Below are 12,662 nucleotides of genomic sequence, written 5' to 3' on the forward strand. Positions count from 1 at the left end.
CTCTATCCTGCTCATACTCTGTAATTCTTTTGACTTACTAATTCAGACCAGCTGATAAAGAGGATTTTTTCTGAGCATAGGTTTTTCAATGTAGGGGTGTCACCTACTATTCATGTATTCAATTTGATTTCTAAGGATGCTCATTTGACTTTAATTCTCTTGTAACATGCAAAAACATAAGAAAGGCCTTGTTGGATCAGATCAGTTGTCCATCCAGTTCTCTGACAGTGGAGAAAGAGATGTCGGTAGAACAGAATGGACTATTTCAGTTGGAAGGGGCCTGCAACAATCATCTAGTCCAATTGCCTGACCACTTCAGGGCTGACCGAGTTAAAGCATGTTGTTGAGGGTATAGTCCAAATGCCTCTTAAACACTGACGGGTCATCAACCACCTTCCTAGGAAGCCTGTTTCAGTGTTTGACCACCTTCTTGTTAAAGAAATGCTTCCTTATGTCCAGTCTGAATCTTCCCTGGCTCAGCTTTAAACTGTTCCCATGTATCCTATCACTGGATACCCAGGAGAAGAGCTCAGCACCTCTCCACGTCCTCTCCTCAGGAAACTGTGGAGAACAATGAGGTCACCCCCCAGCCTCTTCTTCTCCAAACTAGACAAACCCAGAGTCCTCATCTGTTGCTCACAGGACATTGCAGCCCTTCCACCAGCTTTGTGCTGCATTGTTAGCACTGTCTAGCAACTGTTTTTCCTGTCTCATCCTTTTTCTCCTGTGTAACAACATAAAGACCTTTCTTTGGTTTTATCATCTGTGGTTTCTATGGTCCACTTTCTCTACAGTCAACCGTTGCCTCCACTGAGAGATCTGGAAAGTCTCTCCAATGGGCCTCCACAGCATGTTTTGTACGTGAGGTTTTGTTTGTCTATAGTACTGACTTGTCTCTTTTAAACAGAACTGGAAATTTCAGGTAGGTGTATTGCCGTATGTACACGGGTTGACTTTGAAAGCTTCTTTCTTATTCTTCAACCCTGCAGCTTTTACTCCTTTCTCTAAGCAATGATATGCTTGATTATTTAGTCAGATGAGTATTTGCTTTATTATAATTTCTCCTCTTCGACTCGAGACAGCCTGAAGCAGTAGGGCAAAACAGCTTGTTACAATTTGACTATTTTATCTCCCAAAGGAGGAAAGTGTGCTGGATCATTAAAAATAACAGTACTGTTCTTCTTCCAATGCAAAATATAGTGGTATTCATGAATTAATGCTGAGAAAGGATAACAGAAGCAGCGTCACAAGCGAAGTTTGGTACTGTGGACATGAGATAGATTAAAATCTGAATATGTTTCACAATGGTGTGGAAAGGCATTTAATGAAGCAGTTATTTAGACATGTTTAATGAATAGGTCACATGGCACACAGCATGGTAAGAAAAGAGAAGCAGCACGAGTGCATTAAACTGTCTCAGGAGGTAGATCTTGATAAAGAACTCCTAGCTAAAGTACAGGAGTAAAGGTTGAGAAATTAAGAACAAAGCCAAAGAAAAGCCAGGAAGGACAGAAGGAAGGGCGAAAGAAAGGAAGCTAGCAGCAAGTAAGCAAGCAAGCAAGCTAAAAGAGGGTAAGGACCTGGATTCAGCACTGAAACCAGTAATCTGGGTCTAAGGAGGAAAAAAGGGAAAATATTAAGAGAAAATATTTGTGAAATAGGATTGAAAACTTGGACTGTTGTGGAAGGGTCAGAGGGAATGATAACTATTTGAAAGTTTCTGTATGAACGCAAGATGCATGACGATGAAAACAAAGAGACTGGAAATACACAGAGAATACTGGTATCATTAATCTGACTGGAACAGCAAGAGGAAGGAAAAATCTGTTAGGGATAAATAGCCTAAGATAATATATAGATCATGTGGAAAGGAACAGATGGGAGAGAAGGTTTGGAAATAAATAAAACTGAGAATGGTGGGAGAGCATGTGAATTGGTTAGAAAATTTTGTGCATGCATAGAAACTCTGCTTAACCTCAGCTCCCACCATCTGTAAGAGTGGTTTTGCAGTTGAAGGGGTTTATGGTACGTCTAAGTAGGATGGTTTGGAGAATGGTTTTCTCTGTACAAGAAATGCTTCCAAAGAACTACAGCCATCTTCACAGGTGCAGTGGTATTTCTGAACTGGCAATCCTGTTCTTTGTATCTGCTGAACTGCCCAGGGAGCTGTGGCATCCCCCCTTATCAGAGCAGCTTTGTCAGAGGCCAGGTGAGTGACTCATGAATAGCAGACCACTGAGGGCTGAAGTTCCTGGTGAGGAACATGTACATGGAAAAACCCTGCAGGACATCATGTATCATGAGAGCTGAAGTCCAGCTGAGGAGTTCAAGAAAAGAAAAAAGGGACATGAGAGATTTTAGTATGGTACTTCTATGGTAACTTCTTAGTATCCTGGTACCATACCTCTATGGTAATATTTCAGAGTGAAAATAGTTTGTTTCTAGAAAATACTGAAGCAAGCATTTAAAAAAGCTTTGAAAATTGATTGGAAAAAAATATGAATCAATCTATGAAAACGCAGTCACATCTAATTGTAAGGAGCTTTCTGTTTTGATAAGAGAGATTAAAGCTGATTAAGCACACAGGAGCAACTTCTGAGCTGCCTTGAATCCTCCTCATTTCAAGGTAAAGTAACTCAGGTTAAAAATCTTTAATTGAATCAGATATTTGAAGCAGAAAGGGGTGAAAGTTCCAGACAGTAATCAAAGAGCTGGACCTGAGTTGCCACTGAAGGATTTATTAGTTTGGGTGGAGCACAGTGCAAATGCATTTCTAGACACAGCTGTAAGTCTGAACTCTCCATCTGGTCCCTGGCTCCCTGTTCCAGCTGTAACCCCCTGATCCTACCCCTCACCCACATCTTCAGACTTGGAGGAATCGCTCCCCTGCACACTTATGGTGCAGCTGGGCTCATCCCAATTGTGTGGGGCTGGACAGGTAGCACTGCTGCTGGAAGGGACGTGATGCCAGCTGCTCTGGGGGGCTGCTGGCAGAACGGGCCCCCTGACCACTCTCCCATGCCCAGTTCCAGCCTTACATGTGCTGGACCCCCATGGCAGACCCAGAGGACTGGGACCGTGAGGACAAGCACCAAATACGGGTGCTGCGGGTGCAGCAGGAGCAGACTTTGGCGTTTGCTGACTGAAAGGCCAAGGTTCAATCAAGTGAGAGCTTAATATACAGTGTCGGTAGATCAGCCTTGGGTCCAGAAGCAGGAAGGGCACATTGGTGTGGTATTGTGCTCTGAGAGCTTTTCTTCATGGGTCATCACTGGTGCACAGACCTTCCTACTCCTTATTGCCCATCTCCCTGCACCCAGCCACTGTTGTGGTCTTGTTTCATCATCTTCCCACCCAATTTTGTAGTATTTGCTGTTCTGCTGTTTCTGAGTTATTCCTCACTTGCTTCATCTGATTGAATAACTGAAATTTTACTTTGTAATGTTTTTTGCATTTCCTCTTTCTTGCCTGTGGCTTCGTGTCCTTTGTTAGGCAGTGCAGTTTTACTCTATGTCTGCAGTTGCTAATATTTCTACCAGGTCAGAGGTTAATATAATGCTTGGTATTTATATGGTATTTTTTTCAGTGTATTGGGGAACTGATGTACATAACACGAATCTTTACAAAAAAATCCAACATTCTGCATATTGTAAAGGCTGCAACAATCATGGTAGTGCTTATCACATTTTCTTTTTAGTAGTGAAATAGGCATAGTTGTGGTAAAAGCTATGTCTTCTCACCAAGATAAACGACAAACCGTCTTCTCATATTTTTTCTCTCTCTCCCTTTTTTTTTTGTTTTTTTTGGTTTGGTTTTTATTCTGAGGGACCATATTTAGCAAATTGTTTGGGCATTATAACTCAAATAAAGTTTTACCTTTTACAGGTTTTAGCTTGTCTAGTTAGGCATACCATTTTCTGGGGGATTTCAGCTGCTAGAGAATGTTTCAGACTCTAAACATAACAAAACAGAGACATATTTTCTATATCTTGAGAATACTGTAACTCTCCAACAATCTTAAAATAATTGTTTCACCTCATATTTTCAAGTAACTGGCAGGAACAGTAATCTACTACAGCCTAGTACACTCTATTAAAAATGAGTAATATACATATTGATCATAATGCTTCTCTTAGCTGATGAGGCATCTCTTGGGGATGCAACCACAGTACCATATGGCTTTAATGTACTCGATATAGTTCTCCAAATAACTGCTATAAATTATATTTCAGAATTATGCTGGACAGCAATAGAGTTAGTCTTCCAAACTGTCAATAATATATCATGACTGTAGGTAAGAAATCGATTATGCACAGGGTGCAGTATTTAAATAATTAACAACTAACCAATCCATTGCGTAGCTGTGGTTTGTGACACTTTGAATTACACTAATTTTAGCTTTAACATCCCATGATAAAATGGGTGCATAATGCACCCAGCTAATTAAAACTGATACAGGAAGCAGAATGCACCATTTCTCTAACAATATAGCTAATGTAATGCAATACAGTTTTCTCAAAAAGAGCAATACCCAGCATCTTATTGCAATTTTAAATCTAAATTTTAAATGGAAACATTCTTCTGAATGTGAAACTAGTTTACTGCCCAGTTCTGGCAAAGAGTGGTGTAATAAATAGCTGAACTTAAATTTAAGGCATGACTAAAGGCATGGTTTAGTTTGCCAGGATTATATTATATATTTTTTCCTCAAATGTTTATTTGTCAACAAGTTAAATCATTAACACAAATCAATTTCAATCCCAATCTGGAACAAAACCTACTCCATGAAATAAGTAGTATTACCTATTAAATACTAACAGAAATATTGTTGTTTCTGACATTACCAGCTGGCAGAAAACATGATGGCCTTTTAAAAATCTAAACCTGGAGGGAATAATTCAGAGATCTAATAATCAAGTTTGAAATATGTACAATATCTGGACTCAAAGTTCAGTTCCTAGCAATACTGACTCTGTCTTTCCTCCTTCAAAAGGTAAAGAAAACTGGGTAACATACAAACATCATCTTTGCTCTGCTTCACGATTAAAGATTCCATGACATTTTCTTAGAGTAGATGTTCAGCATTTTGATGAACATACTGCTGGCCAAAATCCTCTCTTCTTCCACCTTTTTAACAATGTTCTTCGTGTTGCTTTTCAATATGACTGGAGCCGATATTGCACAGATGCTGCATTCCACCATTGGCTTCACAACAAAAATTCTGGATAGGGGATAAAAAAGAATAAAAAAAAAAAAGTAGGCTTATGTAGATTTTTTTTTTTTCCTTCCAGGAATGTCACAGAGACCTTTGCAGTTTTCGAGGGAAGTGAAAGGAGCACTATTTCCGCATAATCACTAGCCCAAATGATGAATATACAAATAGGTATTTGAAGCTGGGTTTTCACAAGATCTGTAGCTACTGCAATATGCTGTCAGTTGTGCTCACCTTTTCTCTTTGGACTCTTTTTTTTTTTTCTCACTAAGTTGAAAAGAATATTTAATTGAATAGATTTAAGTAGCAGTTGTCTTGACAGTGGGCTTAAAATTATGTCTTGACAGGAATTTTATTTGGAGCTGTAGATGACAGACAAGGAATATGATTCTTTGCCGTAAGTGCTTGAGCATAAGATGATTGTGAGTTTTTCTTTCCCAGTAGGTCCCTCTTTTTAGTGGAATTTGCAAAGACATAAGCAATACTTCCAACTGCAGGAATTTAAAAGTGAATGCCTTAATTCTGCTTTTCAAATATTTTTGCTAGTACACAACCCTTGCATAAGGCCTTTGTAGTACTGAAGAACTGTAGAGTAATATGTGGACATAGCTAAATTCAGGCATAAGTGAAAGGTGGTCTTTTTCTCTTCTCATTGCCATTCTGTTGCAGCATTTTTTTCTGCAATGCATTGAGTGCCATAATAGTGTGTCAAGGGTTAGATTGCGGGGATGACAATCAAACCCTGGCAGATGTATTGTTAACCTCCTCTCCCCCCACTTCCCCCATTTGCCCCTCCCTCTCCCCCCTTCCCACTCGGGAGGAAAAGAAGGACAGAGAGAAGAGAGTTGGAAAAATTGAAGGTGTTTTACTAATGCTACTAGTAAGAATAGAGAAAATAATACAAAATATACAAAACCAATCTTGTAAGTCTCAGCAACTGCAAAGCCAGCACCCAAAGTCCTGGATTAGACTGTAACCAACCAGAGCTGGATTCAGTCTCTCACTAAGCCTCAGTTCACAGGGACAACCAGCAAGGTCCTCTCCTAATGTCAGCCATGGGGAACAAAGGAAAGGAAAAAAAAGCAACGAGATCCTCGTGATCTCCCACTTTTATATGAAGTATTCACGTGAATGCAATGTTACACACTGTTGGTCAGTCTCTTGGTCACTGGTTTCTCATTGCCCCTCTCGTGAGACGTCCATCTGTGCTTATCAATAAGTTTGCATTCCATTGCTAGGTTTACCAAAACATGTATCTGGTTCTCCAGGAAAATGCAGCTAATATGAACGCTTTAGCTGACAGGCAGAATTCCCTAAAAGAGAAACTTGTTTTTTAACAAATCCAGGACATGGTGAGGAGAAGAGAAGCCCTGTAATGGTAGTGTTAGTGACTTCATTGTTTCTTTCTGAAGGCTACCAATTTCTGGAATATTGAGACAGAGGTATTGACTGCCTATTATTACTATTTTGGAATGAATTTTGAAATTGCAGCTTGAGATAGAGAGGAAAACCTGATCCTGTGAATCCATGAAGGATACATTTTATGCTCTGAACATAACATAAACCAAGTATACATCTCTTCCTTTTCTGGCTCTTGCTTAGGACAGTTATTTAAAATATTAGTGCTTTAGACATCCATTTGTGTCTGTGTTGGGTGGTAGAATTGGATTAGAACAGAAATAAAATGCTAAAAATAAATTATTCTTGCTCTACACATGGTCATAATCAGTATTATCCAACTTTGCCCTCCCTAATGTTACAGTGCTTGTTGTAGCATGGAATTTAAAGTAAGTTTATGGTGTATAAATGTCATGCATTTGATGCTATGTTCTTTGCTAGCTACCCTCATGGATAGTTTACTGCATCTCCCTCCTGATATATCAAACAGATTGTGGAAGATTTGAGGCATTCAAGACTTGCTTGGCAAACCCTTGGAAAACTGCAAGTTTTACTAGTCTAATGGTGTACAGACCTCTGTCTACTCACCAAAAACACAATATTTTACAACATCCAGGATTCATGAGATCACGCATACTTTCCCTAAAGCTGATGGATTACAGGTTACCTCTTTGAGCTGGAGACCAGAACTGAAGAACAGAACCAGATCCAAATGGCACAAAAGGTAAGTAGTAAGTATTGGCAGTCATCAGCTTTTCAGAGGAGTAATAGTCAACTGTGGCTGCTGTCGGGAAGGTGTGTCTCAAAGATTTGCTGAGCTCATTCAAAATTCAAGGTCTCAGCAAGTTGAAGTAGAGATGTAATTGCATAGGTACAAGGAAGTGGAGAAAGAATCAGCTATGTTGTTCACGTTAGTCAATTTGGATTGAAGTATGCTTTTGTTGTGGCTATATATTCTGTGTTAATGGGAAATGTCTGATTACTTGTGTGAACTGTGCTGTTTTCTGCCATGCAGTGGTTGTATCTTACTTTTACTCATTTCCATTCACTTTTCTTGCTAGACCACTTGATCAGTAAAGCTATCAAAATCCCAGTCCTCAAAAACTCTGTGTATGGGCCAGTGCTGTTTGTAGTATGCCATGCTGACCTTGTGTCCCATCATCTGCAGTCCTTCTGGCCTGCTTTTATCCATTTTCTTTGCAGGGCAGCCACGGCAGAAAAGTCAAGGAGATGCTGCACTTTAAGTTTTCCCCTAGCGTGAAGTGAGGAAATGCTTCTGGCTAGATATTAATTGCCATACATTAATCATAGTCAAAGAAATCATCCTTATTTAAGAGCGTTACTAAAATGTTATTTTTGTCCCACATTAACAGCAATCTGAAAAAATATTGAGCAGCAAATGCACACAACCAAGCACAAAACCAGTCTGAATGATCCCATCCCACAGATTCCTGGTCCATTCTGGCTCCTCCAAGTCTGGCTGATACAGTTTACAGCCCAGACTGTCTCTGTGCTTTTGCAGTGAGGAGCACACTTCAAGGACTAATACAAGATAAGCAAATGAATAATCCATGTATTGCAGCTATATAAAGGACCAATATACTGAACATAAGTCATCTCAATAGTCTTCAGTATGCAAATCCAAATTCTCTTCCACTTTTTTCTCTACATGTGTCTCCTTTTTCGCCTCAAGTACTGCTCATCACCTCTTCTATGCAGGATCATCTAATCTAATAAAGTCTACTGGTAATGGGCATTACACTTGGCACCAGAAATACACACATGCTTAGTTAACACTTGTGTCATGGGATTCAATTACCTGCAGTTTTTAGATATGTCAAAAAGCTTATTTGCTATTCTCGATATTATGACCATGCTGCGAAGTTTTAGCTGTTTTCTATGTTTTCTTTCTCTCTCTCCTTGATTTATTTGTACATTTCACAGACTCATCCCAGTGAGTGTTTTCAGCTGCTAGCTTGAACAATAATTATCATTACTCTGAATTAGGCTGTGAATACACCAAAACTTTCATGTGCGAACAAAATCAGGCAAAGTTTGAATAGGAATTTGCAGAATTGTATAGCATAATTTTTTTCTAAAACAAGTAAGGGCCAGAAATTTCTCCCTAGCTATTCTTTTTTTCATATCACGTATAAATTCAGAGGGGATGATGATTACAATGAGGCTCTGAGCACCTACATCTAACTTTGACATCATCTCTACTTCGACCAGATGATGGGACTACATGAATTCCTGAGATCCTTTCCAGTCTGAACTACTCAGTGAGTTTAAGCATTTCTAGTTACTGTTAGCTTAGTGCAGTGCAAAGACAGGGATGACCAAATAGATTTGCTCAGTGTGCTATTTGTGAGTAAGAAGCTAATAAAAGGCATAACATAGAGGTTTAAAAAAAAAAAAAAGAAAATCACCCCGTGATTCCAGCACAATATGTTGTAATCTATTTAACACTAAAACGTGAGAGAAATCACCTCTTGAGGAAAACTTCACAACTCCCTTACAGTAGTGCTCCATGAAAGCTGATGAACAAGTGAAAGAAAACACTGATGAACAAGTGAAAGAAAACACTGTATCTGCCTCAAACTGCCAGGATATTTGTTGTGTGTCTCAATATTATAATTATTTAATATGAAACTTGGCTACACAAACATCATTACTTATCAAAAAAAGGAAGGATTTTTAATGACCGCTAGGAACAAGGATGCAAAGATCTGAATTTCTTTTGCAGTCTCAGTCCAGTGCTATTGGCATCATGCAAGAGTAGTAACTCAGACAGACAAGGGCTACCAGTACTATTTCCTTCAGCACATGCACTCAGTTTTCCTTGGAGGATCTCCTGTTTAAATTCAGACTTGGCTCAGCACTGCTTAACTTGGGAGGTCTGACTGGCTCATAACACAAAATGATGTGGCTACAAGCCACTGTATTCATTTGGTCCCCTTATATTTGGGTTCACCTTCTGTTAATCACATATATTTGATTATGATCCATCAGACACTTCAAGAACATCATGTGACAGAGAAATCATTTGAGAGCTTTCTTTACTAACTTGTTACCTATGAACTTTCTGTCTTCCTCCACCTTCTCCCAGAAGTCTTGAGTGGGTCCTAAATGATTTCAGAGAGCCAAACTGCCTGCAGGAAGGGTGTTATGTGTACATTTTTTAAAGACTGGTGGAGTTGTGCCTGCTGAAGTGCTCCCCAAACAATTCCTCTGGTGACATATCTCCATATTAATTCTGACATGCATAAATGTCAGTTTCTTATATTAACCAATGAAGCAGGCAACACACTGTAAATTGTCGCTCGTTCCTGTCAAGCATACAAATGTGTTGGCTCTTGGAATGAGACTTTTGCCTAGAAAGAAAAGTATTTAAAAGTGGTGTTTCTGTGAGAGATTTCATGAAGATCCACCTTCCAAAAGGTGGCCATTGAGCATGTGTGCTCCATTAATGTCTGCATGTGCAGAACAGGTTCAGTAAACATAGGGTTTCCTGGGTGAGCATAAAATTAGTCTTTAATATGTAGAGATTGATGTGAAATTAGATTTTACTCCAAAAAAAAAAAAAAAAAAAAGGGCAAAGCCTAATCAGGAAGAATCCTTGATTGTTTGGCTATAAAACACAAAGGAGAACCAGGAAGTCTCTGAGATCTTCAGGAGGTTGGTCTGCTAGCATTGTTTATGACCCAGATTTTTCCCTAATATCCACATCCATTTATAGAATAAAGTCCATAGATTACAGTGATCATCTTCTTGTTTGTTGCAAACTTTGGATGGGGCATCAGGTATTTTAGGGCAGAGGCTGTGATGTTTCCAGGCAGTGAAGCTTTTCCTGGAAATGCATGGAAAAGTTCACCTCTCAGCCTTAAGGAAAGCTGTTCCGATATGAGTTTCTTGAATCTCTAGGAGGAGTTAGCAGGAAAATGTGATAGGAACAGATTTTCTCTTCCTGAAAAGGAGGTTATAGCTGAAGACAATGCTCACGCATGTTGCATAATTTCTGGTTGGCTTTTCTTCCCTGTGGTTATATGCAAGACTGCTCTGGCTATGGGAAAAGTCGCTTGCTTCCTAAAATCCACTATGACATTAATGATGAATAGTAAAGACCACTGCGCTGCTCTTTGCACGCTAATCAGCCTTTGCATTGCATTATATCTTGTACCATATGTACACTGTGACTTGGCTGGGATGAAAAACTGTAACTGGCAACACTTACTCTGATTGTTCTTATAATGATCAAACAGTAACACAGTTTGACAGAAATTTTATAAACCATCATGTTGTAAAACAAAACCAGCATAAACTAGCTTGAGCAAAGAAGGTGTGTTTAAAAAGAAAAAAAGTTAATGAAAAGCAGATGAAACTGCCCATCTGTACAATTGTACTTTTTTGGTGTATAAAGACAAATAAATACTGTGAACCTTTTGTACCATCAATTTGAAGGTATTAGAAGAAGGTTTTTTGCAAGTTAGGAAGCAAACTACAGCAAATACTCTATGAGTCACACTGTGAATCCACTGGTAGTAATCAAGTAAGGATTTTTCAGGCAATATTTACTTTGCCCTTTCTCCTTTCCTATCTCTAAGAACTGCCTCTCCTATGTCCTCAGCCTTTACTTGTATGGCTTATGTTTGGAATCTTAAATGTCAACATATGTGATTTACAGCATGAAAAATGAGAGTTTTACAAATTCAAGGGACCAGGTGGTGAGGTACATGTCACCATTTTGCACTTAAGAAGACAGGGTGTTCACATTGAAAATGTTTTATTTGTAAAATGAATACAATGATTTCCCAGCTTCATCCTTAACAAGTATTTATCAACATCATAAAACAGTCATAAGGGATTCAAGAAAACCTATTTCAGCAAAATCAGAGTTGCTAGGTTAGGCTCTATGAAAAGAAACTAAGGAGAAAAGGAAACCAGGAGAGAACCTAAACATTCAGCAGAAAAAGAGCATTAGTTTAGACAACTATGCATAAATCAAGCATTTGAACAAACCACAATGACAGATTGTGGGATTTCACCCGCTGAAGATTTTTTAGAAGATAAGTACGTGTGAGGGGTGACTTAAATACACCTCACATAATTTTGAGCTAAGACAAGGACTGGAAGAGTCAGTGACATTTCTGTGAATCCATAACAACAAGAGATCATCTAGTACTTGTGAATTTTATGCATATGGTTGCCAAATTATACATAAAGTTCATGTTGTGTACCTGTTGTTTATTTTTCCTGCTGACTACAGCAAAAGCAGATTGACCTGTAATCTTGATGACATTTTGACTGGATAGTCACAGGTGTATTAGTCTACAGGTCACCACATTATAAAGTACTGTAATTTCTGTAAGCAAAACAGGGAACTGTAGATCATCACTGTTTAATAAATTACTGTGCCATGAAAGTCAAATAAAAGGTACAGGAGGTCTGCTTTGAAAACTGAGATCATACTTACACTTAAAATGAGCGGAATAGTAATTCCCTGTTGCTTTCATGTGTAGTCTTTTGTTCTCGATAATGTACCAGGTCATCTTTTTGATTTGAGTAGGTCAGTGGCTACACCTGATGAAATTAATTCACACTTTCTGACTCATATTTTCACTGAGGTCTAAAATCCAAAATCTTGAGTGGATATTATTTGCCTTTCTTTGCATACTTATTGATTGTTTACATGTCTTATTTATAAACACCAGCAAAGCGGATTCTCTTTCCACATGCAAGTGTTTTATTTGCGACTTTCCACTGGACTTGGAAACTAATTTCTTGTTTACATTCATATAGTGAAATCACTTCATCAATTCATTCAGATAAGGAAAAAACCAAATATTTGCAATTAGTGTCTTTTGATGGTTTTTGAGTGATCTGACTACTTATTAATGTTTATTTATAGTACTGTCATGTAGAAAGCTAAGAGCAAGGTATAATTTCAAAACTATAAATAAATAGATCAAACTAATCCTTAAAGAGTTCTATCTGAGGTCTCTTGAGGGAGGAGAGGGAGACATTGATGTTGGAGAAGGCAGAGTAGGAGACA

This window comes from Patagioenas fasciata, chromosome 4 (assembly GCF_037038585.1).
Source record: "Patagioenas fasciata isolate bPatFas1 chromosome 4, bPatFas1.hap1, whole genome shotgun sequence".
In the NCBI taxonomy this organism is placed as follows: Eukaryota; Metazoa; Chordata; class Aves; order Columbiformes; family Columbidae; genus Patagioenas; species Patagioenas fasciata.